This window comes from Uranotaenia lowii, chromosome 3 (assembly GCF_029784155.1).
Source record: "Uranotaenia lowii strain MFRU-FL chromosome 3, ASM2978415v1, whole genome shotgun sequence".
In the NCBI taxonomy this organism is placed as follows: domain Eukaryota; kingdom Metazoa; phylum Arthropoda; class Insecta; order Diptera; family Culicidae; genus Uranotaenia; species Uranotaenia lowii.
Window position 1 is genome coordinate 280,191,950 of NC_073693.1, and position 24,744 is coordinate 280,216,693.

Genomic DNA, 24,744 nt, shown 5'->3' on the forward strand with positions numbered 1-24,744 from the left:
AATGTATACTTCAACTACTCACTTAGTGTTTTTGCAATGGGTGATTGTTCACCTGTTTTATTTTAACCTCGTTTGATGTAAATAATTTTCACGTGAACCTTGGACCCAGTTTTATTTTCGTTTTCGGTTCGATTTTATTTCTCATAAACCGAATCATACAGATCCGAAAGAAAACACCTGCCACGGTCGCCAAATGTGCAGACCGGTCCGGCGATCGGTAACAGCACCGGCGCGGCGGAGCACAGGATCAACCTAACCGGGGGAACTACGCGCTGTTTCCCTCAACTTGCTCGCTCGGGTCGTACTCGCTGACTGGCCGACGTGCACGCTCGTGACGGACTATCAAGTGGCGGTTTAATCCATCCACACAAACTCCTACTGCAGCACTAGAGGCTCTGTTTTCTATCAAACCTCTACACTTGTTCCTAAAACAGGAAGCCTTCTCATGTACTTTTCGTCTACAGGCAGTTGGTCTCTGGCTGTCAGGAAATATCGAAAGATCATCGAGTCATACAAATGTGTGGCCTGAATTAGTTAGATTAAACAAGTTTAATCTAGCGCCAAACGATTTGACACTCTCGAGTAGTTTTCCCTACATGGGGTTTAAAGTCAAATTTCCTTCTCCTCAAGAATGGTTATCAGGTTTCGTAGAGGACCAAATGTCCTCTCATATTGTATTCTATACTGACGGTTCATTATCAAACGGCCGTGCAGGTGCAGGAATTTACTGTCACGAGTTGAACATAGAATATGCTCAACCTCTAGGAAAATATTGTACAGTCTTTCAGGCTGAGCTATATGCTATTATGTATGGAGTGCAAATTGCACTTCAAAAGAAGATTATGTTCAGAACAATTTACTTCTGTTCAGATAGCCAAGCAGCTATCAAATCACTCAGTGCTTCCAGTTCTAGATCAAAACTGGTAATCGCATGCCGGAAAGCAATCGAAGAACTTGCTGAAGGCAATGGATTAAACCTTCTATGGGTACCCGGACATAAGGGAATTTTTGGAAACGAATGCGCCGACGAACTCGCTAGAGCTGGATCGGAAAAGGAATTTTACGGACCAGAGCCGGCTGTCCCAATATCACCATGTTGGTTCAGAAACCAAATTCAAACTTGGTCCTCTAACCAGCATGAACGATACTGGGAAGAGTTGGACACTTGTCGTCAAACTAAATTATTTTTAGAAAACCATCTCCAATCATATCGAGTTACTTATTAACTTTAAATAAATCTCATTGCAGCATCTTGATCAGAGCATTCTCCGGTCATTGTAAACTCAACTATCACATGCACAACATTCAGCGTGCTGAATCTCCAGTATGTGGTAGTTGTGAATCTGATGTGGAAGATCCCTTCCATCTTTTATGTAACTGTCCCTCATTTGCCAGACTACGTTTTCGTACTCTGGGATCTTACGCTTTAAGCGAATCTGAGTTTAAGAAATTAAACTTAAAAAACATTCTATCATTCCTTACCGAATGTAGAAAAGAGCTTTAATGCTAATAATCCCTAGTGGAAAGGCTTTATGCCATCTTAAATAGATTGAATTTATTTCTTCCTTTTATAGGTTTTTCAAGTTTCTCAGGTAAATGATGAAAACTTGGATAAAAAAGGCTAGGCACAATTTTCCCGTATGTTTGGATAACGTGCCGCTATTAAGCCTACCCCCATTCTGATTCCTGATACCTGATACCACTGACATAAATTACTTGAATTTTTGCACAAAAATGTACTCTTTTGTTATACTTTTCAATTTTAAGCACCAATTCAAGTGGAACTATAAAATTTTACCAAAAATGGAGGAAAATAACATAATATTGTGCAATTTTCTTTAAAAGATAACAGGAGAGTGTTCATTGAATGTATCTCATTAATAATTTACAGCTTCATTTGTATTTACGTTTTAACCCTTCGTTCCATAAAGTTACAAATTTGCAACAATTAATGTATGGAAAAAGTGAAAAATCGTATTTTATTTTCATTTTTTTCCTTAATATACACATAGTTTCCAACTGTTTAAAATGATTTTTGAGAAAAAATAAAAAATCATGAAATGAAGGGTTAAAACAAACATGCGACGTTTAATTTGAACGATTTTCAATTTAAGAACATCTGTACTTGAAATCACTTTGGCGGCACTTTTCCACCAAATTTGATTATTATTTAGTAGTAATTATATAGTTTTTAGAAAAAAAAAACACTTAAATTTTGCTTTAGAGCTATATAATTCTTAAACAATGACACAAAACATTAAAAAATATTTTTTTCAGGCTTGCAAATACGATAAAAATATTAAAAATCTAACGACTCAACATGGTTTTTCAGAACAATCTTTTGTAAAATATATCCTTTATTTCAATTTGAAGAAAAAAATAATCATATTTGTCTTTCCAATGGAAAACATTTGATTTTTTTCTTTACTTGAGAAACTGTTATTCAATAAAATTGTCTCGATATAAAACTTTAAGGTTTGTTCATTCAACTGAAGACAGTGGGATTATTTTTACCGGCGATGACCTTTAATGAACAGCTTAAAAAAGGAAAAAAGACTTCTCTTAAAAATACTTCTTCTTATCGAGTACATGCTTGGAAATTATTGAAATTTAAGTTGGTAATTTTTAATAAAAATATAGACGAACCCTGATCATCAAATTGTGAATGTGAAAATTTCTATAAAAATCGTTAAAATAGAAAACGTTTATTGCAATACGGTTTTGATTTCCAGTTTTGATCAAAATATTTCATATAACTTCTAAAGAAATACAGATACATATGAAGATTATCTCAAACAATTCGTTGTAGCTGTTTTACCCCCTTAACACTAGGTTGATGAACTTATTAGCTTTACCTATATATTCAGAAATCCGTAAATTTGAAGGATGAGAAAAACCAACACTATAGAATATTATTAAAGCACTAAGTATTTCAATTAAACAATTTTTAATCAAGGATCAACTTTCTTGAAGACCGCGAGTAATTTTGGCTTTATGAAAAATGTTAGGAAAGGTTTCTTTAACTTTTTTTTCTTCCATTTGGTAGAATATAGAAACTTTGAACCAAAATCTTATATATAAAAATGGAGGCGTTTTCTTTGTAACAATATCACGTATGAATGGTCGGTCGGAATGAAGTGAAATTTGGTATTCGAGGTTTTTTTGGGTCAGAGATTGTTTGTATAATAGTTTCAATGATCTCACTTTTTATGGAAGGTGGTGCCAATACAAATTTAACTTTATTTGTTACGATTTCTATAAGAATCGATTCGCGAGCACGATGAAGTTAAGGACGTGTAGATGAAATAGAATATTTATTACGATTACATAAGAAGGTAAAACGAAGTTAACCGGGTCAGTTAGTATACTTTAAAAATTGAAATATCTTTTTAACCACAAGTTAAAATATTTAATAGTCTTCAACAAAGTTGCTGAATAAGATGTAACGCCAATGTGGTCTAGCGGATAGGCTGGCGCGAGTCTCGTATTGGTATGCCAGGCGTACTGGGTTCGATTTCCGGTATCGGCAAGAACACTTTTGGGTTCAATTCCCTTAAGTGGCCGACAGGTAAGATGTATTTTCTCTTATAACTGACTATGCAATAAGAATGTTCAATCAGTTAACAATTGGCCAGGTATATAAACGAGTGCGGAATACCTGTCGTAGATTCATAACACTGAAAATGTAATGAATCTTATACGGTTGCGGAACTGATTGTCTCGTTCTCCAAATAAGACTCACATATACACTAAACACAATAATTACTTGACATTTCACACGAAGCTATGGTGTCGGATATGTGTTGGTTTGCTTTGAAAATTAGTCGAACATGATCTAAAAATGCAATTCAGCGCATACGTTGGCGAAACTGCGGTGAATCCGTGCACCCATGGTAGATTATCTACATACATATGTACATTCAACAAAGTTGCTGAATAAGCTAAGATCTTGCATATTGAAAACTCAAGAAAGAGTGATGCCAGAAAAAATGGGAGTCTATTGAACTTTGTAATGAAATTTCCTTTAACCCTCATCCGCATTAGAGTGTCATTTTGACACTATTTCAAGTTTGAATGCTTGTAACTTTTTTCAGAAGCATCAAAAAACAAAAATTTCTTCGGGGACCCTAAATGAATTCAAAAGTTCTTTAATTTTGCATCTTTACTTTATTTATGGACGAACCCTGGAAGCCTGGACAAAAAAACTCCCTTTTCCGACTTAGAGTTTCATTTTGACACTCCAAAAGTAAAATCCATTTAAGTCGTTTGAATTGTTATGAACTTCATATAAAACTTATATCAATAGAAACCTTGTAACGTCAGTAAAATATGTTTAGAACATTATATATAGCTAAAGCTTCTAGTTTTCTCGTTATTCAGCATGAAAGAAAAAAATCCGAAAAAACATGCCTCACCAAAACTGCTGTAGATCATATGTTACACGTCCAAAAAAATATTTGTCTTATGCATATGAAAGCTGAAGTTAATATCTACATCACGGAACAAAGAAATATTTTTTTAAATTTTTTTTAATGAAATGGTCACAAAAAGTTCAAAAAAGTGGTCTGAAAAACCTACTTTTCATTCAATTGCTAGTAAATACTGTTTGAGTGATGGTAGAGTGTTTAAAAAAATATGACTACAAACTTTATTGAAATTCTAACATTTTTCTGTCTTTAGATTTTCGATGCAACAAAAATTGAATTTACTGGAATTTTTCAAAGTTGGCTACTTTGCGCGTTTTTTTCACTAATTGAAATTTCATCTGTTTTTGTGGTCTTCCGTCAGGTTGTTCCCGGATTTTCAGTGCTTTCTCGCCGTTTGAAGCAATTAAAACTATATCCACAGAAAAGGGAATTTAATCTACATTCTAGTGAGGTGCAACAATTTACGCTGTGAGATTTCACAAAAATATGAAAATTATAAACGTAAAATCACTCCTGAATTTCTAGAACTTCAAGCAGCGGTCCAGCAAACCGTGTTTGATTGCTCTCCGAGTAGGTACGGTGGGTGGTGTTATTCGGACCGAGAGCGAAGCCGACAGACGAAATAACGATGCGTGCCGTGCATTTCTTGGTCTGTCGGCTTCGCTCTCTGCCCGAATAACCACTCACCTTACCTACTCGGAGAGCAAACAAACACGTTTTGCTGGACCGCTGCTTGTAGTTCTAGAAATTCAGGAATGATTTTACGTTTATAATTTTCATATTTTTGTGAAATCTTACAGCGTAAATTGTTGCAACTCACTAGAATGTAGATTAAATGTGCTTTCCAATGAATATACTTTTGATTGGTCCAAACAAAGTAAAAGCACTGCAAATCCGGGTACAACCTGACGGAAGACCACAAAAACAGATGAAATTTCAATTAGTGAAAAAAACGCGCAAAGTAGCCAACTTTGAAAAATTCCAGTTAATTCAATTTTTGTTGCATCGAAAATCTAAAGACAGAAAAATGTTAGAATTTCAATAAAGTTTGTAGTCATATTTTTTAAAACACTCTACCATTGCTCAAACAGTATTTACTAGCAATCGAATGAAAAGTAGGTTTTTCAGACCACTTTTTTGAACTTTTTGTGACCATTTCTTTAAAAAAAAATTTAAAAAAATATTTCTTTGTTCCATGATGTAGACATTAACTTCAGCTTTCATATGCATAAGACAAATATTTTTTTGGACGTGTAACATATGAACTACAGCAGTTTTGGTGAGGCATGTTTTTTCGGATTTTTTTTCTTTCATGCTGAATAACGAGAAAACTAGAAGCTGTAGCTATATATAATGTTCTAAACATATTTTACTGACGTTACAAGGTTTCTAGTGATATAAGTTTCATTGTAATCGGTTAGATATAAAGAGAGTTATGACGATTTTAGCTTGGAGTGTCAAAATGACACTCCTAGTGCTGATTAGGGTAATGAAATCTAATGCGGATGAGGGTTAAAACGTTATATCTCTTGAACTTAACCATCTAATCCGAATCTAAAACAGTTTTGGTTTCAATTTATTTATTTTTGTGTATTAGTTATGGCCAGCTAATTTTTCCTCATATTGATGTGGTAAATCCTAAAACAAGAGCACACATATAACGCCATATTCAAATCCTGGACGTTAAATTCCTTCTTTTTTTATTAGAGACGGTTAAATCAACTTTTTAAATTCCTTCCAAATTATATTTTGTAATTTCGAAAGCGATCCCAGCAAACATGAAATCGTGCCAAAAATGATAACTCAAGGCATATTTTTACAATGGTGCTGCGAATCACTATTCCAATTATGTACATAGGGAAAAGATCGTATAAAATGTCGTCTAAAGTCAGTTAAAATCGGATATGATAGAAAGCCCGCCATGAATGTAAATTTTGCAATGATTTTGCTTCTGCGCGGGCTTCAAGTGAGAAAATTATCGTCATGTTCTCCCTGCAACCAGTAGAATGTCCTACCCGGGATTTCCCGGTCGGGAATTCCCGGGAATTTGAATAATTCTGGAATTCCCGAATCCCGGGAAACGCGTAGAAAATCCCGGGAATTCCCGGAGCCAATAGAAAGTGCTAAATTATCAAAAATTTAGACGATTCATTTGGAAAATGAATCAGGTTGAGCAAGGAAAATTAATTGAATTCAATTAAAAATGTTGTTCCTATCCAAAAGTTAGTGTTACAGAGAAAACGACAAAGAATCTATAAAACCAAACAATTCCAATAATGAAACGTTACGTAAAGAATCTGAATGTTCTATTTTGCAACACTCATCATTTAGAACTTTCATTTCGCAAACTGTTGACAGTAGCAAAATCATCAGCAAATAATTGACTTGTGAAACAAATGAATAGTTATCTGAAAATTTACGATTATTACGATTACGAAATTTCGATGAATAACTTGAAGTCTGGCTATAACTTCTATCGATAGTGAAACATCTTTCTTAATTATTTCAAATTTTTGCAGCTAGAATTAGACCAATTTTTTGGTTAAAGTACTTTTTTTAGGTCTTGGGCTCCTTATTGAATTTTTCAGACATTAAAAATTTTTAAAATGTTTTGCAATACTTAAATTTCAAAATACCATATCGAAAAGGATTACGTACGCAGTAGATGGTTAAGATCTTCATGTTGAAAGCTTAATTTTTTTATTTTTCCCGGGATCCCGGGAATTCCCGGGAAAAGGATCGTCAAATTTCCCGATTCCCGGGAACTCTAAATTGGACGGGAAATGGACACTCTAGCAACCAGCAGTGCATCCAGATGGTTAACAATTAAATGGGAATTGAGTAATACAGACCAATGGGAGAAATGGAACATATTGTTGCTCTCTTACCACGTTCGTCGCCACGCTCATTTTGGTAGTTTTACTAGCCGAGCCCAAAAAAAAATCTCAGAGCAAGAAAGATGAGAGGGAGAGCTCTAGGATTTGAAACGTGAGGCTAAACTGAGCGGCTAATTGGAGTAAGAGAGCGCCACCCGTATTTCGCTGTGATGGGGCCTCGCAGGAAACGCATCCGTACACGAATATGGGTCCCATGGCGACGAACGTGTTAAATTCTTCCAATAGGTACGAATAAAGGGCGTGTCACATCAAATTGCATCACGGAAAAAACGTTGTAGAAATTTAAATTTTACGCATTATATCTTCAGCTTTCGCTTATAATCAGATAAGAGTGTATAGATCACGTTGGCCATGCTTCACTGTCAATTTATCGTAAATTTGTTATTTGTAATCGTAACGAAAAATAGGGTCGTGAATTAGTACTGCGCACTCATTTCGAGAATCCGGAGTTGTCACATCGGGACATCGGTAAGATGCTGGGAATCGTCCAATCCACGGTCAACAGAGTACTAAAACGATACTTCGAGAACCTAACCATCGACCGGAAGGTGAAGAACGGCAAAAATGGATGCTCCGTCAGTGAAAAAGATCACAAGGGCGTAGTTAAGCAGTTCAGACGTGATCCGAGAAGTTCGGTCTGGGATGTCGCCAAAAAGCTGAATTTGTTAAGTTCATTCGTAGAGCGGACCAGCGAGAGGGCCTGAGTACTTACAAGGTTCAGAAGGCTCCCAACCGCGACGAAAGGCAAAACATGGTGAGGAAGATGCAAGTCCGGAAGCTGTTCACCGAAATGCTGACGAAGCCGCATTGCCTGATAATGGACGACGAAACCTATGTCAAAGCGGACTTTCGTCAGGAAATGAACCCGCCCAACGCGCCGGAGCTTCGCCCAAAAGAAAAAAATATTGAGCGATTAAGAAGCAGGCTCTCCAGAAGAACCCAAAAAATTTCAAATCGGAGGTGGACTTCAACAAGAAATGAATTTCTGTTAAAAAAAACTACAACCTGACGTTGTACAGAACCTTATTGACGGGGTTAAGAGGAAGGTGCGAGCATACGGGCTTGGGCTCGTAGAATGAATATAAAGAAAATGCCAAAAGTTGTTAAATAGTTTTTATTTTACTGTCTACTAGGCAAATTTCTACAGCTTTTTTCCGTGATGCAATTTGATGTGACACGCCCTTTAAGCACTGACCACACTGACATGACACTTAGGACAGAAAATTCAACCATTTTCTGTCTAATTTTGTTGTTGCAAGATTTTGCAGGTACGCAATACCGACGGCAGGTGGCGAACCTGAAAAGTTTGACAAAAAATACCCTGTAGGAAGAATGGTCCTGTTTAGCCCGATTTTATCGTAGAAATTGCGTGTTTTATTTTGAAAGTTGGGAGGCATTTCCTAACTGGGATAGCATTTCTTCAAATCGATCGATGCGCACTCTGGAATCGACATTGCGTACTGTTGGAAAAATTATCCAGAAAACGAAATCGAGTGTCCAGTTAGTATGGTCAGTGCTTTAAGGTCCAAAAAATAATGTCCAATTGGTGCAGTTTTGGTCGGTTTAGAAAGAAATGAAATTTTTGTATGTAGGGGGAAGTTATTAGAGTATGGGAGAAAATGAGTACTTTTTGTAATATGCGCATATGTATATTGCCTCCACTTTGGTAGGTAGATGCTGTTTTTTTAAATTTTCATACGATCTTTTAATAATGTTTATCACTGGGATGCTCCACGGTATTTCAATATTACCAGACCCATCAAAATAACCGGTTGTCGTGAGGCATAAGTTAATTTTTTAGAACAAAGTTTAAAAATTTTAAAGATTAATTGACTAATTAATCTATGAAAAAAAAAATTAAATAAAAGAAAAATGACCCCCTCCCCATCTTAAACTTTAATGAATGACAAATTTCGCAAGATTCAAAATAAATACTTCAAACTTTCAAAGTGGTATTATTCGTATTGAAAAAAAATATATTACTAAATCCAATAACGGTACCGTGAAGTCTGTGAGAATAAATCGAGTCCGCAATGTAGAACATAATTTGCTATTTGTTCGAATAAAATTAGAAGTCCCTTGCGTAAGCCGTTAGTTTTTTGAAACTGAGTGGATCCGGAAAGAATAGCTTAAAAAACACACAACGTAGGGTCCGGTTATCGCTCGACGGTACATATGGTAACTGATTCATCCATTTTCAAAAAGACCTAAATGTACCTATTCAGGACGATTTCTGTTAAAATTTTATAATTTCTATTGATGTTTTGAAGAATTCAAAATCAGAAAAAAAGCTATTCAAGTTAATTTGAATTATGTATATTTTAAACGCAACAACAAAAAAATGCAACTTTCAAATGGCTTTTTCAATGTTTGGTAAATTTCGAACAAGTAAACTCCATTGAGTAACAAGGCAAAACTTGTTTTTGAGCATTTTGTTATAAGAAAACATTGATTAAGTCTTGAAACTTAGTTTTGGATAGGAAATTGAGTTATTACTTATGTTCAAAAAGTAACACGATTCATTGAACAGCGCCTTTTGTAGCAGGTTTGAAATGCTCATAAGAAGGTCTTAAGAATAACAAGTTGTAACATTTAAGCTTCAATCAACTTTAGATAAAGGATTTATATATCCTCTCGTGTGACTGCAAAGAACAAAAAAGTATCTGGATTCATGATAGGATCTTTAAGATAAAACCACCAACCACGGCTTAGATTATAGCGTTTAAGTCTTCTAGGCCAGAAGATCAAGTCTCGGTCACGGCATACATAGTACTATTTTTGTGCGCTGGTGGTGTTAGCATTAGTAAGATGCCAGCCATTTTATCTTTGAAAGATGTACACTCAGAAAAATACTATTATACATGCCATAAGATTCTCTTATGAAGTGGCGCCATAAGAAAAATCATTGAAATTCATAAGATTTTCTTATGACGCGAATGAATTCTGAGATGAACACTAACTGCAATGAGCGGTTTTGATTTTCATAAGAGGATCTTATGGAAACAGGAAATGTCACGTATAATGATAAAAATTCAAATTATTTTTTGTTTACTTTTTATTTTTCCTCAAATTCGTTTAAAATAACATCACGCATGCACTATGGTCACAATCAGCAGCAAATCGACACCCGGTTCCAATGATTTTTTTGCCTCATCCGGTTCTTTGGCCTTGCGCTTTTTGCCGGCCAGAATGCTGAAAAGTAAATCAAAAATGTATTTTATGTTCGCAAATATATTCCACGTTAGCAAAAATAGAAACTTCAATCCAAACTTACCATTTAAACGAACACAATCACATTTAACTATGCATTTAGGAAAACATATAATTTAACAATGAGTTCTTCGGCTGACGATGAAAAAACTGAAGGAATGAATGTGTTCATTTTATTTTCGCAATGTCGTTTTTTCTATTTTTCATAAGATGTTCCTATGAAAATTGAAAGAATTTCATAAGACTCTTATGAAAACCAATTTTGCACTCTAAAAAGTGGTTCATAAGACGCATCTTATGAAAATTATAATAAGAACTTGCCTGAGTGTACGCTTTAGTCTTAAGTTGGGCTGGGTGTTGTTGTTTACAGTTTAACTCAAATCTCTGAGTATCGTGAGCTCCTTTTTCAATGATTTTCGCAAAGAGAAGCATTTTCCCGGAAAAGCGCAAAAATATCGTGCACAAATGGTGTACTAAATATTCCCAAAATTTTGCTGACTCAGTTGGCTAAAATGGAAGAAGTCTGAAATGCAATTCGGAAGCATGGAGAGGAAAGCAGCTTTATGCACAAAAAAACACTGGGGGCAAACCAGGTCCGGTGGACAAAACTTTGGACCGAAAAGTCATGCATGCTAAAGTCAGTTACAAGACTGCCTTTATTCGGAATGTGGCCAAAGAAAAAGGATTCCCTCGTAGCGCCATACATCGTGCTAAGGTAAGATTGGGCCTAAAGCCATAAAGAAACCTATTACAAGTTTTATTACAAAACGCTTCCGGGTGATCAGTATTAATTTTCAAGTTGGCCAAGGTATTGACGTGATGGAGACATCAATTATTACCGAAAAATTCAGGAGAGGGGTGGGGGGCAGGAGAGATTCAAGCCAGATTTCATGAAATTTGTCTACTGACATTAAAAACATTTTTTTAATAGAAGGTGTCAATTTCTTTGACTCTAGACTTTTAGATGTTAGAAAGTTATATTTTAGTTTTAATTAATTTCTAGAATAAAAACCAAAACCCTTTTTTGAAATTTTTTTGTCTACCTGAGTAACATTCATACAAACCAACAATTCCCAACGTACATAAACAAGAACACGCCTGTTTGTGCAGATGTATCTCATAATTTTAAGGCGGTGGTCTTTAAAATTTACCTCTTAATCCGAAAACTAAAAAGGGGTTACACCAGTGACCTACATATGGATGAGCCATCGACTGCCCACGATGAGTTGAAGGTTGCTGCAAATCCGCTCAAGGTGCTTCCCAAGAGTCAGCATCAGCCAATCCCAGACCAGGTGCAATTTTTATTCTGTATGTCTGTTCCTTTTGAGATGTGCATGTAACAAAATCATTACTTGTTCTTTTCAACATGTTTTACCAGAAGTTAATTGACTGTTAACATGATTGCTATCGAGAGATTGAAAAATGCAGGCTGATTATGATTATGGATGTTTGAAAAAAGGTGAAAATCTGAATCGAGAAAACACATTGCTTACTGGTGATCACATAATTGCAATATAAGCGTGACAAGGTGCGTGATCCTCGTGATTCTTTCAATGGAAGCTCCACATAATCTCAAATACCCTCAAAGTGAATGGAACAAATATTTCAAACGCCCCCTAAGCCTTGATCGGGGTTTCCTCTCATCAATGGATCGTTGACCTACTCATTCAATCTGCGTTACACCTTCTTATTTCGGCTGCGTTGTGCAAGGTTCAATTTGGTCCCTTCTGCTCGAAACTCCCTAAACTTGGAAACCCGCGACAGATTGAAAGCAAGTGCTGCTTGAGGTCCTAAACATTATTATTTTTCCCCCGCCAAGACGTCTCACCACCTCAACCTTCCTCCACGATTTCTGACAGAGTGTGAGATCTGGGATACAGATTTTACAGCATCCTGCAAGGGATGAAAAAAGTGTGGGAAAAAAATCTAATTTCGTTGCGTGGGTTCAAGAGGTGAGGAGTTGTTTTTTCCTATCTTGATTTTTTTTCCCATTTCTTTCGTTCCAATTTTTTGGAGATCGTGGCGTGACGATGACAATATTTACTTTCGGAAGTCGTCCTTTACCGCGATGATGTAACTCGGTGGCGGCAACAAACCAGATCCAGATGGTGGAGTTCCTTTTCATTTGAAAAGGATACTTCGCGGTTCACAGATGAGTCCTCGGAATTGGACGGTGAGATTTTTTTTTCTCAGGCTTCGCGGTCGCCCGCTGGATGATGAGAAGTGTCGCGGTAAGGACTCGGTTTTTTTTTTCTCTCATTCATAAAATTTATATGCCCTCAAATCGACGGATATGGAAAGTAAGTTTGGACTTCCTGTGGGAGACCTTTGGATGGGTAAATGCATGATGAGAAGAAAAAACTTTGGAAGTTGGTTGCGTCCGGCTGTTCAGCTGTTGTTTTGGTTAGCTCGATTTAAGCTGGGTCTATTTGAATGCGGGAGACTTAAAATTTATAAACAAATCCGTGACATCCTGACTGCTGGGCTGGCTGGTCCGGTCGGAAGTTGTGATGGGTGACAGATGGAGCATGTGGTTAAAAATTATTACTACCACCAAATGGAACCAAAGATTTTTTTTGATTTCATTGAGAAAAAAATACTCAACTGACACCAGCAGTAATTTTTGACGCTAATGGAAAAAATAGAAAATTTACAAAAATAATTAAAGAATAATTTTTCGAAATTATGAAATTTTTATTTTTGCATTAGGGGAGAATGAGGATACTTAATATCTGGGGATACTTGATTCCTTAGCTATATCACGAAACTGGAATGAATAACAAAGATCAAATGTTCAAGAAAAATGTACCAAATGCAGCAAAACAACTATGCCATAAGCTCAAAAAATTTATCCAAAATAGTTTTTGGTGTTATTGAGCTTTGTTTAAAAAATTTCACAAAATGCTACTTGAAGATATTTTTCCATTACTTTGAAATGTTTCTGACATGAAGAAATTATAACAAAAATATTTATTCCTATATACAAACTATAAGAGTGCAATATGAACTTCATAATACCATATTTTCAAGGCAACTCTTAACATTTTTCAGACAAAGTTTTCTAAAATGTTCTTTATGGGTTCAATTGATCCCTAGAGTTCAAAAGGATATATTTTTCTTCTAAATAGATCGTGATCATTGCTGATTACGAGATTACTAATATTTATCCAATAACTGATATTCATCCGATAATTGTCTGGCAAAAAGAGCTAAGAAAAAGGATTTCTCTTAAATTCAAGAAAATAGCGCCTTAAAGTATGCAACGACGGTTGAGGCTTAGTTTTGGAATTTTCGTCTTCCAACATTTAATACTGAAATGAGAACAAACGTGACCAAAATAGTCATTAGACAATCTATTTTGAATTTTTTTTTGTTTTTTTTTTTCAAGGATTAGGTCATCCGGAACGAAGGATCAAGTCTCCCTTAACTTAAAAAATAAAGCAATTTTTATACTTCCACGAAAGTACTTCTAGTCCATCCACGGGTTCAATCACCGCAGAAACTTTTGGAGCATTTAAACTGAAAATAACGCGTTGTCTGAAAATGCAAAATACGGCGAGAAGCTATTTTTTTTCAAAAAAATATGATGAAGATAAAAAAGGGAATCAAGTATCCCGATTCTCCCCTATACTTAAATGCATCATCATCATATAATCAATCGATCCTTATTCAAAACAATTTGAAGGTTAAACTTAACAATAGCTGTATATTATTCTTCAACTGAAATTTTGTTGCTACAAAATGTAAATTCATTACATTTTGATGCTGAAAAAGCCTTTCTAATGTTCAACTTTTGACCTGCAATCAGAAGCTGGGAAATTCCTTTGAATTTTGAATAGTGATTTTGAACCTCATTTAAAACGTAGAAATCAATTAGTATTTTATTTAAATATTTTTGTTTTCAAGATAAAACATTCATATTGAGAATTTAAATAAGTATATTATTATATTAAAAAAACAAGATTATCATATTTTGAATAAAAAAAATTTAAAACAGGCTAAAGCTAATTCAAATGCCAAAAACCGCGGATTCATGTCTCAATTAAGTAGCTTGCATTTGTACACCATTCTCCAATTTTTGAAAAAAATATTACTTATCATCGCTGAAAATCAAAAGCTGTTTCAGTGATCCATTGTCCACCCTTTTTATAGAAAAATTGGCTGTTGCAAAGTCTAAATAGAAAGTTCGAAAAATCATCTGCTGAGTCATTTTTATGAAGAAACAAGTAACTTTTACAAGACAACTTCCGATTCTGCTTCTAAATTCATATTTGCCGCGGTAATATAAAAAAATCTTTAAAAATTCAGCCTTTTAAATTGCTGAGATGATTAAAACATGCTGGTTTGAACAAATTTTTAGTGTGTGTAGTCTCCTTAAAGTTTTTACTTTCTTGTGCAAATTAAACGTTTTCAAAAAAAAAAGTTTTCTAAAGAAGTTTATGTTTATTAAAAGGAAAACATTCTTAGTAAGTCAAAAACAATAGTACGCCATTTTAAGAACTTATCTATGAATTATCGGGGACAGTAAATTATATTTCTGTGTTGCAGTTTGTTTTTATACACGATTTAGCTTAAAAATCTGAATTGAACATTCCGTACTCTGAATCTGAGTTTGGATTATCAATTCTCAAAAATGTTCTGTTTCGGAATCAAGGTTTTGTATCTAAAAAAAAACAATTTTATTTCTTCCATATTTTCGTTTTCTCTTTAAAAAAAACATTAAATTTTCATTTAGAGTTAAAAGATTTTTAATTTGAAGTCTGAATTTATATCTTTAAATAAAAGTTCCGGCTTTGGTTATTTTATGAATTCTGATTGTGATATTATTCTTAATTATGATTTAAAATTAAACCCTCCGTTAAATAAAGTAACAAATTTGCAAGAATTAGTTGATGGAAAAAGTGAATAATCAAATTTTTTAAATGTCTTAATGTTGTTTAATATAATATCGATTAAAAATTATGAAATCATAAAATAAAGAATTACATTTTTAATCCTTGCCTAGATACTGAAGTATTAACGTGGATTTTAAGCTCAAGTGGTTTCTTGCTTCTAATTTGAACACTGTATTGATATCTGATATGAAAAGTGTCGAAAAGATAGTTTGTATAATTCATATCGCTAGTCGAATAAATCCATTACCGTAAGTTGGGATGAAAAGGGACAAAACGTCCCAATGCTGGTTTAATTATATATGCATATTAACTTTTATTCTTTCAGATACGTATCCTTTTAAAACAAAACATTTTTAATTATTTTTATAATTCATTCATATTATCGTATTATTCAGATTATTTTAGTAATTTTCCTTACGGCCATATACTTTCGTTTGGGGTAGGGATATTTTAGAGGGAATGTATCTGGGGATAACCTGAAGAAACTTATGCAAGCGGAGTGGGTTGCCAACCATTGTAGGTTTCTGAGGGTTGGATGCCTTCCTTCGACGAACCATCGGCCGTGGAAGCCCTAGAATTAATTTCGAAGGCCAAGCCACACAGACATAGGCAGGACCTTGCTACCGATGGGGGAACCATACATACATACATACAAGTGGTTTCTTGCTTCTAATTTGGATTGTTTTTAAATAGATAAATAGAATCTGCATTCTGTTCTTGACTAGGTACATGGTAATAACAAAAAATCAACTTAATCTTCAACTGCATTTGTAATGTAAATCTTAATTTTTATTTAAAATTTTATACAATGATGTTTCCAAAATCAATACCAGTCAAATGTTGATATGAAGAAAAACTGAGCACTCAAAAGTTCAAGTATAATCATAAATTATAGTACCCAAATGTAGGTCTTATGATTCTGTTCGAAATCTCGTCACTTTGCAGTTAACGCATAACATTTAATATAAAATATAAATTTTTGTTTCAAAAAACTTTAACTACTTCTTATTGATAGGTATATCTTAGTTTTTTTGCTTATCTTTGAAATCAACAATGAAAGATATAAGCTTTTATTTAAAACCATTATGTTATCGTTTTCAATTGAGAAGTATTCAATTCTTACTTGTTTTTTCTCATTCTTAAAATCATATAAAATCCTGTAAACACTGTTCATATCTTCAGATAATCTTCTGCTAGTAGGAACATGCATAAAAAAAAAAAATCATCAGTTGTGTTTTGGAAATTAAGTAGATAAATCTTCTACATAACCATTATGTTCATTCAAAAAAGTCCCCTTCTATTGCCATCACTCAGTATTGTATGCAAATGTTCGTTATAATGATTCTGAGATAATTGATTTAAAAGTGTTGCATTTAGTTTTCTGAGTAAAAACTTTAAATAATAGGTCGCCTTAAAGTAAATTTTAAATCAGAATTTGAAATTGGCATTTTAAAATAATACCTACATCCCGCAGAGTTGTCTTGTATCTTTATGGAAGAGATGGGAATTAAATATATTATAAGAATAGGGAGAAATTTCCCGAAATTAAAGATGAATTCAAATACACACATGATAATTTCATCTTAAAATTGTAAAATTAACTTTTTTAAAGCGTTCTATCCCTTGAACACGAATATTTGGGCTAAAACTGAACAGTTGATTGAGCGCCGGATATTAAATTGATTCTAAACCAGCTTCAAGTTTTTGTTTAGATTTCACTAGAACTTGACCAATTTCAAACTTTCCACATTTCATATCACCAAAACTAGAGGCGATAGACCATTTTTCAAATGTTTTGAATTCAGGACAACAAAATGTTTAAAAATCAATTCTTAAATTATAGGTACCGTAATCCGGGGTAATATTGATCACTTTTTTCAAAAATTTTCGAACATTTTTCATGTTTAGGGGAATGTGGCATGTTTTATATTTTTAAAACCAGTACTGGACTCCTATGAACGTAAAACATGGCTGCAGAAATTTATTTGACAACTTTAAATTTGATTTAAAAATCGATTTCGTCGCTGTTCGGGAATTGATGCTTTGGGGTTACATTGATCAGTCTCTATTTTGACGGTTTTTTCGAGTTTTATTGATCATAAAGGATACAAAACACCTTCATCATTGTTTACAAACTGTAATTTATCAATTTTACCTTGTTTTCTTTTAAAAACATTTGTAATCGAAAAAAAACAACGATGCTGCATACATCTAGGGGCAAAAATTATAATAATTGCTATATAGTTTTAGTTTCAAAATACAAATGAAATTTTACCATCTCTAATTCGCCTAGGCCCTCCGACTATTTCCATTTGCATTTTTTCTTCAAAGTTAATCATTTGATAGCATTCCTATCCATTTGTCCAATAAAGGCTTACTCTTGGAAAATGTCCTTACTTTTTAAATATCAAAAAATAATTATCAAATGACTATAAAAAATAGCACTTAAAATATACATATACAAAAAAAAAGTTGTTCTTTCACATTCAACAACCCGTTTGCTTCTGAATGCTTTTTGGAATCATCAGGAGAGCTGTTTCTTTGCGAGCCTTGGAAAAAATAGATATTTTAAGATTAGGAAATTACATTTTTAATAAAAGAAAACGATTTCAAATACAAACCAAATTTTGCCTACTTGACACTCAGTTAATAGGTTTTCAAACGTAGAAAACAGTTTTCAAAAATTCAAACTATATACTAAATTATTGATGATAATGTGGAAAAATTTATTGATGGTCGAAGTTACCCCAGTGATCAAAGTTACCCCGTTTTACGGTACTAAAATGCTGTTCTCCTTAGGGATGTTTATACCGATTTTTTTTTTTTCAAAAACGATATTCGGTATTTCATTTTCGCCAAAGCTATAAAACCGGTAAAACCCTTATTGGGAGCTTATTTAAAAACAAACCACGAAATAGTGGGCACGACTAATTTAACATAAAATAATACGTATTTTGTGATTATAAACAAGCAATTTATATGACTTTAAACTAAACATAAAACAACTTTAAAACCAAAGGAAAATATTTTTTTTTAATTTTTTATTTTCAAAGTTAAGGGCTTGACAATAAATTTAAAATAATATTTTTTTTGCATTTTTGTCGCCGGAATAACAAAAAAATTTGAAAAGGTTGTCAAAACCCATATTTTTCCGTAAACCGTTTGTAAGAGTTGTCTCAGGCTTATTAATTTTTTTTTTTCAAAAGTGAAATGCAGTTGACATTTTTTGCTACATTCTGGCAACAGCTCAAAATATTTAACAATTTTGAAAAAGGAATTACGAAACGATGAACATTTGAAACCGTCGTTTCGACCGATGTGTTAGCATTATTGATTTTGAACTTTAAAATAGGTGTTAAAAAAAGGATAAAACAACTATTGTAAGTATAAACCTGTACAAAACATTCGTTTTCTTAGACAATATATAGAGAAATAACGGTACAAGTGAAGTAATAACATGAGTGCTACAGTTTTTTAATAAATTTGTAACACTTTTTATTTTTATTTTAACCCTGATCTGTTCCAGTTTTTTTATCCGTTAAAGTTCTTGTAGTTTAAATTTGACACTGCTGACTCCAATCGCAATATCTCTCTTGTTTCTCGACCGTTTGTACCAAATAATAAGTTTTAGAAACATCGCAACGTAACCTAAATATATTTCTTTTGCAATATTCAGCTATAACTATTCATGTTGTGTTATTCAAAGTTAAGGAAAAAATCCGTAGGCACTTAGTGCTGAAGTTAGAAGCTATATGTGACGCACAAGGATTTATTTTTTGAGTTTTTCAAAGTTCAGATTGTTTCAGTCACGATTGATAAATTTTAAAAAGTTTATTGGAAAGTTGATATCGATTGACACAGTTTTGAATTTATAGAATGAAAAAAATACGAGTGAAAAATGACTCAAATTACTTTTTATAAACTTGCAATTTTTCACATTTTCTAGCCCTAAAGTCAACTTACCCCGCAAGATTTTCGTAATATATTTATGTTCACCAGAAAGAAAATTTCATGGAAGTTCTAGGGAAGTATTTACATTAGCACTGTGATACTTTACAAAAATATGATATGATAATCTTAAAAAAAATCTATTGTGACTGAAACAATTTTGACGGTTTATTGATTGAAAATTACGTTATTTTTACGTGCGTGTGCGTAATATATTACGTGACGAAGTTTTTAAAACTATAAATTTTGTAGGTTCAAAACGGTTGAGAAATAGCAGTTTTAGGCGAGAAGTGTCAAACTGACACTTAAAGTCTGATTAAGGAGTTTTTTTTGTCTGGGCTTGAAGGGAGCGTCAATAAAAAAAATTGATGGTGCAAAATTTATAGATTTCATGTGTTTGTTGAGGACCCTAAAGATCTTTTTATAAGGTGGCGATCGCCTTTAATAAGAGCCACCAAATTTTCAATAATTTACATAACAAGACTCCCAAAACTCCATTTGAACACATCCGTTGAAAGTGAAAAACTGATTTCTAGTTGATAAAGTGATAAAGTGAATTTTAAGGAGGCTTGGAATTTTCAGGTGCGTTTTACAAAGGCAAAAAACCAAAGCCTATTTGTAAAAGGACATTAAGTTTCCGTGTCAAAACAAATCGGAATTTAAACTCCAATCGTTATTATTTTTTCTGCAAAATTTCCCGAACCTCCAGAGCACTGTCCCGAGTATCACATCTTCTGATGTTCTCAATCGCATCCTGTAAGATATCGCAAGATCAGAAATCAAAACCACACCGCCAAAGATCACTCCCTAGAATTATCCCATCAACAAATCGAGATAAACGATTCCACTGAAATTTTTCTTAGCTTCCTTGCTCTTATGACTAAAATCAGATTGCAAAGCAAAAAAGCAAACAGCCAAAGTGAACCAGATTTGAAGACTGCTGCTTTGACCGACATTCTTTCGATCATTCAGAAATCTTATTACGATGATGCATTTTTCAATTTCGCTACCGCAGCACGCCCCCTTCCACACATTTATCCTTCATAAGGAAACTCTAGATGAAGTAGCGAAAGTAGGAAGCAGAAACTATACGCCCACGCATTGCGACACACGTTTCTCAAAAAAAAAAAACTCAAAACCACACAGCGAAATTTACGACCCTACAAAGCCTCAAACGCATCATCTCTTAGTAAGGTTGCAGCTTCCTAACCTTGTGAGGGAGAAAAAAGTGTGGGAAAATTGTTCATTTTCTGGTTGTTGCGTTGCGGCTTTAAGGAGGATCAGCTTTCTCGGGTGTGACAAACGTTTTACAAATCGGGAAAGGAAACACATGTTTTCACAAACTTGTCGTTTTGTGGGATTCCAATGAGGTTGTCAAACTGGAGCAGTTTGTTGGTAATGAGATTTTTTTTTGTTCGGATTTATTCCTTGTTTTACTTTTGGGAATAACAAGAAACCGTAAAATTAGGACATCCTTCCTTAAATGTTTTACAAACCGCAAATCTGGGAAAAAATGAGGAGGACACCCAATTTGTTAACTGTGTCTAATTAGGTGGGTAGGGAATTTTAAAAAAAAAGTAACGAAAATGTAAAGTTCAATGACTCCGTTTTTAGGATTTCGATCTAGTACCATTTGATTTAAGAAAAATTTAATAAGTACATTTTAAAAATACATCTACTTTAAATGATTCAAAAAAAATTAAAGACTGTTTGAAAAGAACGCAAACTGGCCAATCATCTCAAATAAAATTGAATCAAGTGAAGAGTGGACGGGCAGGTTGAAAAAAACACCTTTTCACTGGTCTAATATTCTTAAAAAAAAACTTTTGAATATTTATTGAACGATAAAGATAATTTTCCATGAAAAAACTCATGATTTCAACTCGTTCAATTAAAGTCTTCCTGTCGCTAAAAAGTGTTAAAGGAGTTAACCGAAAAATGAGCCATCCTTTAGGTGGTCGTGTGCCGCTATCGATTTTTTCGACCAAAATGCGCCTCACTTTTTTTTCCTGTTTCGTATATCTGTGTGTTTACTTTCCGGTTGTGGCTCGGCACACGCTTTTTCGGATGCTGCTGCTGGTCGGTCAAAAAGAGTAAAAACGGTTTTTTTTTCGATCCTGAATACCCAGCAAAAAAAATTCGAACCCGACTAAAAAGTGAATCTGAAGCAAGTCTTGTCCGTCGTCGGTCGCACTTTTTTGCTTGCTGTTTGCTCCCGGGCGGGTTGGAAGAGACATGAAAGATAACTTTTGGGTTGGGAAGTGAGACTTGAAAAAAGGAGAAAAAGGAAAAATTGCACCCGATAGGACGCGTGTGCAAAACCTGGGAAAGCGTGTGGCCGAAGCAAGTTGCATCCGTTTTTGGTTAGGCCGACGAATTTTTTCTCATTTAATCGGTCATCAGAATGATCAGCATCATGTTCCGTCAAAAAATTTCAGGTTGTACTTGTACTTAAGGACTAGGAAATGCTTCTTAGACCAGGCCCACCAATGGTTGCTAAACCTCGAATCGAGTACATTCAGCAACAGTCGCTAACTTGATTCGAGAAATAGCATTCGAGCAATAGGTTGTTACAGGATGCGATTATGTAGCAACCCGGTAGCAATGCAGCCGGTCGACGCTATCAGAAAATAAACAAACACAAATACCAACCTGAATGGCAACAATGGGTGCGAAAACCAAAAAGTAGATAAAAACGCAACCAATCAAATCATCTAAAATACCGATTGAAATGGCAACGCCCGGTGGGTTTGGCCTTATAGTCATAAAGTTTAGAACAGATCTGAAATAATTTACATATAACTGTGGTCACAAGCAAGGTCGTGCGAACGCTGAGGCAGTTTTTGGGGTTAATTCCCCCAAACCATCCCCCCCCCCCCCCCCCCCCCCCCATCCAAAAAAATTAACCTTAGGGTTTGACAAACATGTCAGAAAATAAGCTTTCCTCGGACAGTTTAAATTGTAGATTTCGAATTCCAATTAAACATATTTTTTATTGAAACTCAAATCTTAAGCCATGTGACAGGTGTTTATTACGATCACGAAAGCCAAGAGAATAAACAAAAATAAACTTGTTGGTACCAATGAAAATCTATTTTTTCGACTACGTTGTAGGGGTTTCGGGACGAATAAGGCCGATGACATAGTAAATACGATGCGATGCGATGCGGCGAATGCGATTCAATGCGGTGAACCACATTTGATGGAAATGTATGTGAATCGCTTAAACCTGACATACTCAACGCGGCGAAGCAGATGTCAATTTGTTCCGCCGCTCGAGTTCGCATAGGCTGCGTCCGTAAATTTTCCGCCAATTCGCATCGCATCGCACTCACTATGTCATCGGCCTAAGCCATTGCTGATCAAAATCCCTTGAAAAAAAAAAAAAAGACTACTTTGTATGCGAATACTTCACATGCTCTCCTGGTTACCACCGACGTTTCTTTTTGGACAGATTCCACTGCTGTTCTCCATTGGTTACAGTCCATCCCGGCACGTTGGAACACATTTGTTGCGAACAGAGTATCCGTGATTCAGAACAAAACCGATATCAAATCTTGGAAACACGTCCCCGGTGTATCAAATCCTACCGATGCCTTGTCACGTGGAATCACTCCAACCGAAATCTCTGACCATTCACTTTGGTAGACTGGAGCTCCATGGCTTTCTTTGCCGAAAGATAGGCCTCAAACAGAACTATCAAGTGCTACAACAGTTTCCATCCTCGAAGAAAGAACACCCGTTGTGTCTTTAGCTGCTGCCGATCAAACCGAAGTTTTCGCCTCTTGGTTCTTCGGCTTATACTCCAGTTACAGCTAATTGCGCCGCACTGTCGCTTACTGTATGAGATATCAACGTGCCGTCAAGACTGTCAGGCGGAACGAGAGACTCGAACCATTTCAGTATATGGAATCTACCGATTTGAAGGACGCAGAACTAGCTTTGTGTCGTCTAGCTCACCTAACTGCCTAACTAAGAGCGGACGTGTTTCTGAATCATCGTCCTTGAAATATCTACGCGCTAGACCCTGACGGAATAATCCAACTCCGTGATGTTCTGAGCAATGCACACCTTCCTGATTATGTCAAACATCCAATAGTTCTGCTAGCTATGCATCCGTTGGCGAGCCTGTTAGCCGATTACTAAATATCACCAAACTTTACTCTACGCCGGCCCGCAGTTCATGTTAGCATCAATTCGCCAAAGGTTCTGGGTCATAGGTGCACGTGATTTAGCCCGTCGTGTTTATTATCAGTGCCATAGGAAACACCGCAGTAAACCCAAGATGATTTAGCCGAGCGTAGCAGATCTTCCAACTTCCCGAGTTGCGCCTTAACGACCATTTTCAGTTTGTGGTGTTGACTACTGCGGCCCAGTGTACATCAAAGGCCTACATAGCCATTTTTGTTTGCTTCACTACCCGAGCTGTGCATATAGAGCTAGTTTCAGAGCTGTAAACATTAGTTAGTAGCGTTAGCGTTAGTAGCAGACCCGTATCGCAGGACCACGGATGGCAGCAATTGGGTAACCGATAAAGCCAAACTGGCCGCGATATGGGTTACAGGAAAATACCCCATACAAGAGGTGGTTTCCGCTGGTGAGGAAGGCTTCGTTATAGCCAAGATCAACGGGATCTTCGTCTGTAGCTGCTACGCCCCCCCCCCCCCCCCCTCTCCCGCGGTGGTCTCTGGTGAGATTCGGCGTCATGATGGACAAAATCGTCGAAGGTCTCACGGGTCGGAGCCCCGTTGTCATAGGCGGGGACTTCAATGCGTGGGCCGTAGAATGGGGTAGTAGCCTTACAAACCCCAGGGGACAACTTTTACTGGAAGCCCTGGCAAGGCTAGACGTTGACCTGGGGAATGTAGGCAACACGAGGACCTACCACAGGAATGACTACCCTACGCAATTGCGAGGTCTGCCCTCTGCAGGGCAATTAAGGCGAGTAAAAAGGCACGATTCAGGCAACTATGCGAGGACGCCAACGACAACCCCTGGGGCGACGCTTACAGAGTTGTCATGGCCAAAACGCGGAGCGGAGGTGCGCCACAGGAATTGTGTCCGATAAAACTGCGTGAGATCGTTAACGAGCTGTTCCCACAGCACGAGGAAGTGACATGGCCGAGGGTCCCATTCTACTGGGATACGAGAGGTCCGGATGGCATCCCTAATGTGGCAGTGAAGGCTGCGCTCATGGAACATCCCGAAATGTTTCGGTCTTCACTGCAACAGTATGTGGATGATAGGGTCTTCCCAGATGTGTGGAAGCGGTAGCGATTGGTGCTCCTGCCAAAACCGGGCAAGCGACCTGGTGAACCATCAGCGTATCGCCCGATATGTCTCCTGGACACTGCTGGCAAGATTCTA